Consider the following 13487-nt stretch of genomic DNA (forward strand, 5'->3'; position numbering starts at 1 on the left):
CTGACCTGCCAGGTGACAGTTGAGGAAGTGGCAGCTTGAGCATATGAAGCCACCAGCCATGGTCACAGGTAGGCAGAGGCAGGATTGGAATCCAGACCTGCCCAAGCTCCCAGCCTCCATCCTTTCTTTCTTTCCTTCCATCTTGTGTTTTATTTTTTATTTTGAATGTTAATACTCCTAGAGCAAGGGCTCCTCTTGCAAACTTTAAACCACAAGCATGGCCTTTGATTCTTTGAGCCCAAATTCACACATCTAGGAAGAGATAAAGCAAACTACGATCCATGTACATGGATGAAAACCAAAGGCTCATGGATAATCACATTGGAGTGCTTTTGTTTCTGTTTTTATTTTTATGTTTTGGCCATTCCATGCAGTATGCAGGATCTTAGTTCCCTGACCCAGAATCAAATTCGTGTTCTCTGCAGTGGAAGCACAGTCTGAAGCACGGGGCCACCAGGGAATTCCCTAACATAGGAGTTTTAAAATTTCTACAGCTTAGAACCCAGAAGCCACAGGCCTTACTGGTCCTTCTGGATGTCCCTCAGTGTATCTGCACTTTTCTTGAGTTGAGCAACCTTATCAGCCTTCAGCTTTTGGTTGATAATACTAGTTAACCCCTGAGCATTAAGGACACATGGACGATTGAGGAAGACTTCATTCTAAATGCCACACATCCCCTTCACCATTGTGACACCAGACGAATCCTGGATGGATTTTTCACCATGGATTCAATGAGATCAGTCACATGTCATCTAACAGACCAGTTGGTTACCCTTTTAGCTTGGTGATTTCACAGGCACTTTCCACTACCGCCTTACCTACTTTCTTCCAATTTTCACTATTATTGTTCTTTCCCATTTCTCGGCTCATTTCCCGAACAGAAATGCTGGCCACATATATTCTACTCCAAACAGCTACACTTGAGTCGCTGTGTTCTCCCCAAATCCATCCATGACAGCTGCTGGAACGAATGCCAAGTTTTCAGCCATAAAATAGTGAAACCTTTGACACTCACTTTCAATCACATGGTGCTTGAGTCATCCACTTAGTTTCCAGGTAATATATATGAGGACATCCACGGGGTTGGAAGCCACACTTATGATGCAATTGGGACTGTACTTGATGATCACAGGAATAATGAATTTGAAGAAAACATTCCTCCGCACCGGACGGGGATGCCTCTCTCTCGCTGGTGGACTCCTGCGGTTACCCCCATAGTCACAGGGTGATCTGTTCCCTGCCACAATTTTAAGTGTCTGAGGAAAGATGTTCCCATGCTGCAGATGCATTTCCAAGCATCCACAAGGGCAAGTTCATCAGCCAGGGACTTTCCCAGAATGCTGATGGCACATGCCATACCTACTTGTCCAACACCCACTGCAATGATTTTATTGTTTACGACTGTTGCCCCCTCTCCTGCAGCCATGCAATTAGTTTTTCCTTAAGAGTTGCCCTTGTTCACAGGAGAGAGAAGGCTCGGGAGACAGTTGTAATAGTTGAGCAAAGGACGACTATTGTGCAGTGTTAGCCGTGTGCTCAGCCTCCCCTCTTTCTGTTCATCTTGTTCATGCATTCATGTCCCTAAGGGTAGCTAGGACTTCATTCGACGTGTGGCCTCCCTAAGGCTGTTCTCCAGAAGGCAGCACATGAGGGCCATTGCCACACACCAGTTCTGCAAGTCAAAACCACGCACATGGGTGCACCTCCGGCAGCCACTGACCCCAGCCTTCACAGGCAGTGTGGGGCTTATGATCCTCCTTTTATTTTGGTCACTTCCCACAGCCAAGACCATGGTTCTCCCTCTGTGTCAGATAGAAATAAAAATTAAAATAATTAGCTACCATGTATTACTCTGAGCTGAAAATTTGATTTACATGCTTTTATTTACTCCTTAAAACCTTATAAGGACATTTACAGTTCAGGAAATTGGGTGTCAGCGTAGTTGAGTGACTTACTGTAAGTCACATAAAGCAGGTTCTTTTGGCGACACCCACAGTCACTCTCCACCCTTCCTACGACTCTGTTACTCATGAGCAGAGGTGGAATTACTGAGAAAACTCTTGATGCCTGTGCTCTGGGCCCCCTTACTCACACCTACCCCTTCCAAGCCCTAGACGTCTATTCATAGAACCATGTATTTTGTGAAATTTGAAAAAATAAGATGTTTTAATGTTTATTTTCCAGAGGAAAGCCTCACTGAGGTTCCATTGAACCTGGACACCCTGTTCATGAGCGTATGCCTTAAACATCTTATCTAAAACTTTGCTTCTGCCTTCTGTCTCCTTTCCTGACTTTATTTGCTCTCCTTGGCACTGTCACGAACACACCCTGTACCTCATGTATTTATCTTATTTACTGCACATCATAGGCACCACTCACTGAGTGCTTTGGGATGAATGCAGGCAGCCATCGTCCTCACACAAAAGCTGTTCTGTGTAGTAAACTGTTTTCATGTTATAGACAATTTATGAAGATGGAGGGAATGGCTTGCTCAAAGGCACCCACCAGCAAGTCCAATCCCCATTCTCCTGATCTGAGCTGCCTTTGGACTTGGCTCTGTCTAGCTTTCCTCTGGCCATGACATCATAACTTACTCATAGACCAGACACCGTTTTATTGGTGTTTCATCCTTGATTTTGTCTCTCTCGCAATGATCTCCCCCTACCCTCCAAGTCCTACCAGCCACCTCCCAAATACCCATCAGCCCCAATCACTTCCCCCCACAGTCCCCACCACAGACAGGGTCTTCATCTGCCCCCCGCTGGTCTCCCTGCCCCTGTGTCTTCCCCTTGGCTTCCAGAGGCCGATCCAATCAGGTCACTCTCCTCCTGGAACTACCCCATGAATTCGTATTTCTCAGAGGTCAGATTTGAAATCCTCAGCCTGACCCGGGAGGCCCACGGTGGTTTTTATTTTTTCCAGTTCCTCAAACTCACCATCTCCTTCCTGACTCAGAGCCCTTGTACATGTTCCATCCACTTTTGGTGCCATAGCAGTCTTCCTTTCTTCCCTCTCCATCTTTCTACTTAATTTCTACTCACCCTGTTGGTCTCAAAGCAGCATCATTTCCTCAGGGCTACCTTCCTTGTCCACCCACACTGGGGGGAGAGCCCTTTGAACGGTTTTCACAGCTCCCTGTGTATCTCTGCAAAGAACGGATGACGACTATCATTGAATAACCAGTTGTATTCTCTTGGGGGGTTGACCTGTCCTTGGGGCCCCTCTTCCGTCCTCTTCCCCAGACATGGAGTGCCCTGCTCACTGCTGTATCTTTGTTTCATATTGGAGTATAGTTGGTGAGCAACGTTGTGTTAGTTTCATACGTACAGTATGTATTGTTTGTCTGGCTTAAGGCAGGGGTCCCCAACCTCTGGGCTGCGGAGAGGTACCTCCTGTCAGATCAGTGTGGCATTAGATCACAAATAAAGTACACAATAAATATAATATGCTTGAATCATCCTGAAACCATCCTCCTCATCCCCTCTGGTCTGTGGAAGAATTGTCTTCCATGAAACTGGTGTCTGGTGCCAAAAAGCTTGGGGACCGTGTTCCTCTCTCACATATGCCCTTCGAGGTAACTTTTTCTTATCAGCTGGCAACAGTGCTCCGTGTGGTCCTTGGGGACCCAGGTCCTTCCGTCTAGTGGATCTGTCATCTTGCTGCTGCTGCTAAGGCGCTTCAGTCATGCCCAACTCTGTGCGACCCCTTAGATGGCAGCTCACCAGGCTCCCCCGTCCCTGGGATTCTCCAGGCAAGAACACTGGAGTGGGTTGCCATTGCCTTCTCCAATCATGAAAGTGAAAAGTGAAAGTGAAGTCGCTCAATTGTGTCCGACTCTTTGCAACCCCATGGACTGCAGCCCATCAGCCTCCTCCGTCCAAGGGATTTTCCAGGCAAGAGTACTGGAGTGGGTGCCATTGCCTTCTCCACTCTGTCATCCTAGGAGTTGTCATCTGCATCCTGGAGGCTGGATAATTGCCACACCTGGGTTGGGGTCAGCAGGAAGGGGAAGAGTTTTCTTGGTCTTGGCTTGGTTCCAGATATCCATTACTGGATAGCAAACCACTCTGAAATAGTGCTATAAAATATCAACTATTTCTTTATTCTCATTGATTCTGTGGGTCTGTGAGGAATGCTGGCAGTTGGGGCAGAATTCCTGGACCATGGCTTGTGTCTGTACTCTACAATGTCTGGGGCCTCATCTGGGAAGACTCAGATGGCTCGGGGTGACTCAAGTGATAGGGGTTGAATTGTCTGGGGGTGTCATCACTCACCTGGTGCTCGGCTAGAAGACTGGGCTCAGTGGGGCCTGTTCCAGGGCACTTACACATGGCCTCTCTAACTTGGGGTCCTTACAGGAGCTGGACCTCTTTTACTGAGACTTGGGGCATCAAGAGTGAGTCTTCCCACAAGGTAGAAGCTGCCCAGCCTTCTGTGCCTTAGCCTCAGCGATCACATGACTTTCTACTTTCCTCTGGGACGAAGACCACCCAGGTTCAAGTGGAGCGGTCATAGATACCTGTCACTTGGCAGTTGATAGCTGAAGAATGTGTGTCATATTTTAAAACCATTATAGCCAGAGAGGCTAACACCAGCTCCACTCACATTCCCCTGGTGAGAATGTAGTCATATGAGTGCATGCGCGCATGTGTGTGCTCAGTTATGCCTGACTCTTTGCAACCCCACAGACTGTAGCCCACCAGGCTCCTCTGCCCAGGGAATTTTCCAGGCAAGAATACTGGAGTGGGTTGCCATTTCCTTCTCCAGAGGACCTTCTTGACCCAGGGATCAAACCCACGTCTCTGGCATCTCCTGCATTGGCAGGCGGATTCTTTATCAACTGAGCCACCAGGGAAGGCCGTGTAGTCATATGGCTCTTTCTAAATGCACGGAGGTGGGAAATACTATCCCCAGATGGACAGCCATACTCCCAGCTTCGAGTTCATCATAGTGGAAGAGGGAGAATGGATTTGGTGGACTGTTTCCTCTCTGCCACAGTGTGTTCCTCTGGCCACCAAGCACATGTACACCCCTCTTCCCACATGCAATACACATCTCTTCAGGAAAAAAAACCAAAATTCTAGTGACTGAATCCACTGCTGCCTGTTTATAGAACAAATCACTGATTGGATGTCTGCAAAGACTCTGTGTTCACTCATCCATTGTGAATGGTCCACTTCTTAACCCAGAGCCTCGACATCAGCTAGCTCTAAGTGGGAAGGCAAAATCAGTTAGCCGTGGCCTGTTGAATGGAGAGAAATCTGCTTTTACCTTTATCTCAGTACTTCATTCAATCTATTTACAGAGTGGGAACATCAACACATGTTCATTGAAAAGAATACCAACTAAAATTAATTCCAGATGGATCAAAGATTCAAGTGTAAAAAGTCAGCCCATAAAATGCTAGGGTTCGAAAAGGGTAAGAGCAGACAGCTTACAGAGGAAAATAAACAAAAGGCCAAAAGTGGTATGAAAAAGCATGTTCTTGAGGATGTGGGGAAAGAGAAACTCTCACATGTAGTTTGTTGGTGTTTGAGTTGATCATTTTTAGACGGGGGGTTGGCAATATCTTTCAAGGTGTCAAATGTTCAATATCTTTTACTTAGAAACTCCACTTTCAGGTGTTTATTATACAGATATACAGTATTCCCACAAATGAGAAAACTATATATCAAGAATGTTCCATGTAGGCTTGTTTAGAATAGCTAAGCCTCTGGAAACCACCTAAATACCCTTCCATGGGAAACTATCAAATAAAGTAGAATCTCATGCAGCTGTTAAAAAGAACACAGTAGAATTAGTAGTAACACAGAAAAACTCCAAGGAACAGTGATAACTGGAAACGAAAGGCATGTTGGAGAACATTATGCATAGTGTAAGCTCACGAGTATAAAGACAGAAAACAAACTAATATACTAATTTGTATTAAAAGATACCTGGAAAGATTCATAGAAAGTTTCAACAATGGTTACTTCAAGGGGGAAGTGAGTTTAAGGCTAGGGGAAGCAGGAGAAAGTTTCCTTTTGGCTCTGTATCTTCTCCACTACATGGAGAAGAAGTGATCCATGTATCACTTCTATAGGAGAATCAAATTCAGAATAGTGGTTACCTCTAGGGATTCCTTTGTGGCTCAGACGGTAAAGAGTCTGCCTGCAATGCAGGAGACCTGGGTTCAATCCCTGGGTCAGGAAGATACCCTGGAGAAGGAAATGGCAACCCACTCCAGTATTCTTGCCTGGAGAATTCCAGTGACAGAGGAGCCTGGCAGGCTACAGTCCACGGGGTTGCAGAGTTGAACATGACTGAGCCACTTTGCTTCACTTCACTTCACTTTTCTAGGGAAGAAGGGAAGGGCATGGTGGAGAGACCGTAGGGCTCTTTAGCTGTATGTGTAATGTTATGTTTCTAAAAGAGATTGAAATGGTTAAAACAGCAAATTTTGCATTAGTATATTGTACCACAGCAAAAAGAGAAAAAAATGTGACAATCTGTTACAAACTGATAAAGCTGGATACTAGGATGCTCATTATATAATCCCTCTGCTTTTTCACATTTTAAAAACATTTCGCAACTTTTTTTTCTAAAAAGATTCACTCAATAAACAAGATAAAATAAAGTGAAAGGAAACCAGAAAAATGAAGCAAAAGGGACGTCCAGGCAGTAAAAGAAACAATCTCATGGTGCACACCTTTAATAAGCAGCTTGGTGAATTCAACGATGGTCTCAGCAGAGATGTGCATACTAGCATTTCCTGCTCTGAGCTCAGGACGCTGAGATGTCAGGAGCACGAGAGACACGGCTGGCATTGCAGAAAAAGGGGATTTGCCACTTCATTGCAGAGACTTAAGACACCGTCACAGGTACAGGCAAGAGCTGGCGAGGGCCCGGGCCACGTGAGCTGTCTCCTCTCAGCCTACAAAGCAATGCGGCAGCCCCGCTGTCCTTTCCCCATTGCCCCCCTCCCTGCCCCTTCGCCTGCTCCTACCCTGGGGATCTGGGCAAGCAGCAGCCTCCCCTGCAGGCGGGCACACCCTTCCTTGCCCTCGGCCCCTGCCCACCCTGCAGGGCCTTAATCTGCTGCACCTGCAGTTCTTTGATCCTTTTTGGTTTCCTTTCTTTTGAAAAACTTGACCACAGTGCCGTTCTGACTCTGATGTTTTGAAAACCCTCTTCCTGTGAACTTGAAAGGCGGGTGATAAAGAAGTAAAGGGCAGAGGGCTGTGGGTTTCACCAGGGGCCTTTGTTCTGGGCGCGGAAGCGATATCTCAGGTAGACAGAGGTGGGGTGAGGGTCTAGAGTCTGACCTTGAGGTTCCAAGGGCTGCCCCAGAGGGGCCTGGACATCCAGGGGTAGGTGGCTGCCCAGGGTGCCCTGTGTGGTGGTGAGCTCCCTCTCCATTGCGGCCAGTGGGCTCTGTGCTCAGTCACTCAGAGTGGCTGACTTTTTATGACTCCATGGACTGTAGCCCGCTAGGCTCCTCGGTCCATGGAATTTTTCAGGCAAGAATATTGGAGTGGGTTGCCATTGTCCCACCTAGATGACATGTGTCTAGGGTGCCTGGGAGGATTTCTTCACAGGGAGGTGGACTAGTGCTGTCAAGTTCCCTTCTTGCTGGGCCCATGATTCTGGGCAGGGCTAGGAGGCCTGGCCCTGCTGTCTGTCCCTCCACTGACCTCCACTGTCTCTCCACTGACCTCCACTGTCCCTCCACTGACCTAAAAGAGATTGAAATGGTTAAAACAGTAAATTTTGTGTTAGTATATTGTACCACAGCAAAAAGAGGAAAAAAAATGTGACAATCTGTTATGAACTGATAAAGCTGGATACTAGGATGCTCATTATATAATCCCTCTGCCTTTTCACATTTTAAAAACATTTCACAACTTTTTTCGCAGACCTGGGCTGTGACAAGCCTGTTGCTGCTTCTCTCCAGAGGGGCCGAGGTGAGACACTGCCCTTCCCTTAGCTCCACTGTGTGTGTGTGTGTGTGTGTGTGTGTGTGTGTGTGTGTGTGGTTGTGTGTATGCATATGCACCCCTCAGGGTCCTGCAGAGAGAGAGAGACTGCTTCTGGGTTCTAGTCCTGGCAGGCCTCCACGACCTGCTGAGCAAGCCTCTCATTGGTGTGGTGTTCAGATGTCCAGGGTTTCTGGGCTGGGTGTCCAGGTTGTCTAGCTCCTTAGTGGCTTCGATTTTGTGTTCTCATTGCTGACTCTTAGAAACCAAGTGCTGGCAGCCAGTCAATGCACTCAGGGCTCCAAGCTGGAATCCTTAAATTCATCATTGAATTTCAAATTTGGAACAACATAAGCACACTCACTGTCCTTTTTACAGAGAAGGAAACTGAGGCCCAGAAAAGTTGAGGGGCTTGTCCAGAGTTGCTGTCTGGGAAGGGATAGAGTTGGAACTGTGTCTCCTCTCACTTCCAGGTCTGCTCCCCAACTTCTCCCCCCTGCTCTATGATGCCCCGGGATGCTCACTTGTGGAATTGCTTTGATGGGTACCCTTGCCCTCTGCTTTGACCAATGGGGAGCTTTGCCAGCTGATGGGAGGCAGAGAGGAGAGGGAATCAAGGCACTTATTCCCCCTAATGCCCCTGTGGGGTTGCCACAGCCTGGCTGCGGCCCTCAACTGAGGCCACAGAGATACTCAGGCAGCCTCTCCACTGAAAACCATTCTGGTCACCTCCCCAGGCCAGCAGGCCTAGCAGTGGAATAGATGGCTGCCCTTGGTCCAGGTTCCTGCAATCCTTTCCTACACCCTGCTCTTACCTTTGAAAAGAATCTCTTTACTGAATGCTCCTCTAATGGTCCAATTGAAGTATGCTGCCTGTTTCCTGCTAGAATCTTCCTGATCCATATCATCCTGCCAGCTCATCGGCGAGGACCTCTGGGTCTGCTGAGTCATCACAGATGGGGGCCCGTGGGGGCTGGAGGTGGGCTTTCTAATTCCTGCTCTTCTCTCTGCCTCTGCTCATACCTCTCTCCTCCCCTGACTGCCGGCTTTGGCTCCAGCCCCCACCTGTCATTCTTCCCCTGCCAGATGTCTGGGGATGTTTAAGGGATGAGAGTGACAGTTAAGCAACTTTCACCCCTACCGTGTTCAACCGTGATACATCTGGGAAGTGATGCTCTGAGGTCTTGGACATCACAGGCCAGTCAAAGAGACCCTAGGTCCTTGGGACAAGTTGTCTTGGAAGCCAGAGCACAGAGACAGGGTGATTTCACATTGCTGGAAGAAGCCTCATCCCCGGGGACTCTCATTCAGGAAAGCTCACCCACCCACTCACTCACTTGCAATGCAGAGGCGCACTCCCTACCAAGCCCACCCCCAAGGGACCTGCGTGTCACTTCCTTAAGGAGACTCTCCCTAGCTCTTGGCTGAAGCTGGCTGTCCCATGACGTGTTCCCAGCACACCCCATCCCTCCTCGTTTTGTAACTTTCATCAGGCCAACATCACTGGTCCATCGTCTACATCCTCTAGTGCTCCATCCTCTCCCTAAGAGCAGGCCCTGTGTCTGTGCTGCTGACCTCTGTACCCCTGGCACGGTGCAGGGCACACTGTAGGGGTTCAGCAAAGAGGTGAATTGAAATGGAAAAGCAACACTGCAATCCACACCATGCAGATTACCCCTCTCGTCTCTTGGTAGAAACTGACAGGACAAAGGCAAGCCACGGCCGGCTGAAGAAGACATCAGCCTGAAGAGGCTGGAGGTGAGGCTCTGGTCCCTGCTGTGCCTTGGAGACTCTGATCAGTCTCTGGGCTTTAGGTTCTTTAGTAAGATGAGATAATACTTACGTTAATGTTTTCTGGGGCTTCATAACAAATTATTAGAAACTTCACAATTTAAAACAGCACATGTTTGTTATCTACAGCATCCATGGGTTGGGAGCTGGGTCCTTTACAAGGCTGAAGTCAAGACGCTGGACAGCAGGGCATATGTATACCTGTGGCTGATGCATGTTGATCTATGGCAGAATCCAGCTCAATATTGTAAAGCAAATATCTTGCAATAAAAAATTAAAGAAAAAAAAAGATGACAAGCAGGGCTGCATTCATATCTGGAGACTCCAGTGAGAATGGATTCACTTCCAGGTTCACACAGGTTGTTGGCAAAATTCATCTCCTTACGTTAAAAGACTGGAATTTTGGTTGCTATTGGCAGGGAGCTGCTCTCAGCACTTAGAGGCCACCCACGGTTCCTTGCCATAAGACCTTCTGTACAGGCCCTCCCCGGACAAGGCTTATGTCTTCAGAGTCAGTGAGAGAGGAAGTCTCTAGCACCTGTGTGCTGGTGAGACTGGATTTTGTAACATGTGGTAATCATGGAAGGGACATCCAATCCCCTTTGCCAATATTGGTTAGATATTGGCATAATGGTTATTCCATTGATTGGCAACAAATCCCAGGTCCTGCCCACACTCAAGGGAAGGGGATTACACAAGGGCACGAACATGAGGATATGGGGATCACCTTAGAATCTGTCTCCTATGATGCTAATCTGTCAAAATTCTCGAGTGAGTTAAATGAAAGAAAGCATAAAAGCACTTCATACAGTGCCTGACACTTAGCGAAAACTCAGAAAATGCCATAAAAGGCAGCTAGAGGCAGCTGTTTCTTCTTTGGCCAGCTTGGGAATAGGAAATGTTGATCCATAATTGGTCCCCAGGCCCTACTATGTCCATCAAGCTGCTTCAGCCATTTGTGAAATCTGTTGGCTCTTGAAGGCATTTGAATTTGCCAAATGGCATTAGATAGTATGATCAATAGGTTTCCTGTTATTGTAGCTTAAAGATCTCGGAAGATCAGTTCAGTTCAGTCGCTCAGTCGTGTCCGACTCTCCGCGACCCCATAATCACAGCACGCCAGGCCTCCTTGTCCATCACCAACTCCCGGTATCTTATTAACTTTTCTAGCCTCTGGTGCTTAGCTTGTTGGGCTTAGGATGTTTAATTCAGTCTGAATGTTTCACAAGTGTTGAGCTACAGCACTCACCAGAACAATTTGGATCTGAAGCTATATAGACCCAGAGGGCACACGGTGGTGGGTGGGAGGGAGGGAACCAGAATAGGGTGACTGGCCGAGTCAGGGAGGACAATGAGCCACCTGTCGGGCCCTGCTATGGGGAGACCCCAGCTCCTGTTGTCATGTTTGCCCACCTGCCTCCACCCCTAGCTTTCTCCTCTTCTTAGGGTTCAACTCCCCTCCCAACCCCACCTCGCCCACTCTAAGCAGGGTCTCCTCGGGATCTGGGTGTGGTGGGCCTGCCAGGGTTAATGGGGGAAGAAAAGAGGGATTCCTTCAGAGACATGGACTATCTGGGCTGGGAAGAGCCTTAGTTAGACCCCTGGAGAGGGATCAACAGCCGTGTTTAGGGTAAGGGAAGAGAACTCATGTCTATTGAGCACCTCATATTTCATTTCCTCTGTTGTTTCAGCCTTCAAGGTAGATAAACAGAAGCCCAGAGAAGGAAAGCAGCTTCCTCTGGGCACACAGCCGCTGGGAGGCAGAATTAGAACAGAGCCTTGATATCCCGAGCTGCTCGTCCAGGGCTTTCTCTCAACAGTGCTCCCCCCGGAGGTGCCTTGGTGTTGCAGTGCTCTCCTGGCCCTGGCCCGGTTCTCTCTATAGAGCCCTGGTTCCCACCTTCAATTCTTCTTCCCCTCTACCTCTGCTTCTCTGCTCGGGGTGCTCCAGACTCCTGCTGGAGTCTGTAGGTGGCACCTCGCTCAACCTCAACCTGGCACTGGAGCAGCCACGCCGCCCATCCAACCCAGAGTGCAGACATTCTTTCCAGCAGGGGCAGAAGCAGTTTGAGGCTCACACACCTGGGCAGCTGTCGCCCAACTCGGATCTGTAGAAGACAAACCAGAGGGGTCATGCCATCATTCCTGGGCAGAGCCATGGCCCCCAGAGCTGGAGTCTCTGCAGAAGGCCCATCTGCAGAGGGTGGAAGGTGGTGGGTGAGGTCACCCGTCCTGGGGCCAGTTAGGATGTTCACCTACCCTCCTTAGTAGAAAAGTGGAGGCCAGAAGCCCAGAGGCAGCAGGACTGTCAGGGCCTGTGAGAGTCTGAAACACTCATCGGTCCCTCATCTGGGGTGCTTTAGTTCCTCCCTCCACTTTCCCTGAAGGAGTGTGTGTGTGTGGGGGGTGAACTCCTTAAAGGCAGGTCTTCAGGGTGGGGAGAGAAAGAGAGCTGGGTACCAATGTTACTTTTGCACTTAAAATAGGTCTGGGGAGAGCTAGGGGCAGATGTCCAGGCTGAGAGAAGCTGGCTGAGCCCCTGCAGCGGGGAGCTGCTGGGGCCTGAGCCAGGGCTGCGCTGGGAGCATTGGGAGCCGCTGTGAGGGCTCAGACAGGCTGGCACTGCCCCTAAGCCTGGCCTTTTCCGAGAAAACACTCTAAGACCAGTCAGTGACCCAAGGAAGAACATCCTGCAACCTAGTTTTACTTCCTTTCAAAAGTTATAGAAGTAGAACCTAGAAAAAGAGAAAGCACACAACATACATCATACACACACAGACACACACCACACACACACACACATGCGCGCGCTCGCACACACACACACACGCACGCACACACAAGCAAACCTCTTCCTCCCCTACCATGAAATAGGGGCTTCAGACCGCTCACCTCCCTGGGCCTGCAGAATCATACGAAGCCCACCTAGTCACACACAACCATCCACAAACACACGCTGTCACACACCTTGACTGTCAGCAGCACACAGCCACGCAGAGTCACATGTCACCAGAGGCGACCGTGCATCCACATACCATGACACACAAGCACATGATAACACACACAGGACACAGTGAGACCTGACCGCGCGCATTGATACTCACCCGATCGTCTGCGTGTAATCACATAACAACGCTATGACATGCAGGGGTTCTGAACCCGCATGGGCACGCACACACTCATACCACCTTATACAAGCACAGACACACTCAGCCACACTCACAGGCGGGTGAGGACACACAGTCGTAGGCAACTGGGCACAACCACACACCGTCGCCGGCGGTCAGAGGAATGACCCAACTGGTCCCAAATGTGCTTTAACACACGCGGCAGGGCAGGGGGCTGGGGACCCCTTGCTCTCTGAAATGGGGGTCGGCGAGGTCTCGGCTGTGACTGAGTCAGGGACGGAGGAGTCCACTCAACCCTCCAGACGGCCCATTTTCTGGGCATCCCTCAGAGCAGCAGCAACTGGGAAGGAAGTTAGTCGTCTCCACTTCCCGTCCAGCGGAGCATTCCTGGGTCCTGATGCAGTGTCCACAGCCTCCTCCCTCCCTCCCCTCCAGTCGGCTGGGCTCCTGGCAGGAAGCTGGGACCCAGGGGGACTGTGGTGAGTCAGCAGGAAAGGGCTCAGGGAATTGGGCTTGCAGTTGCTGAAGCTTCTGAGCGAGGAATGGCTGCCGTTCTTGTGAGGGGCTGTCCATTGGAGGTCACTCCTCCAGGGAAGAGAGGGTTACAGCCTCG

The 13487-nt window shown here is 49.3% G+C and overlaps 1 long non-coding RNA gene and 1 pseudogene across 1 annotated transcript; one reads left to right on the plus strand and one right to left on the minus strand.

Annotated features, from left to right (window-relative positions):
* Positions 1–343: 343 nt before the first annotated feature.
* On the minus strand, positions 344–1795 carry LOC129540405 (L-lactate dehydrogenase B chain-like; annotated as a pseudogene).
* A 4915-nt stretch (positions 1796–6710) lies between these two features.
* On the plus strand, positions 6711–9994 carry LOC148778081 (uncharacterized). Its single transcript, XR_016037121.1, has 4 exons — positions 6711–6860; positions 7896–7943; positions 9650–9713; positions 9876–9994. It is a non-coding gene; the product is annotated as an uncharacterized LOC148778081 (long non-coding RNA).
* Positions 9995–13487: the final 3493 nt, after the last annotated feature.

The sequence above is a fragment of the Moschus berezovskii genome, chromosome 4, assembly GCF_049115385.1.
Source record: "Moschus berezovskii isolate FMDL1 chromosome 4, NW_MosBer_1.0, whole genome shotgun sequence".
Taxonomy (NCBI): Eukaryota; Metazoa; Chordata; class Mammalia; order Artiodactyla; family Moschidae; genus Moschus; species Moschus berezovskii.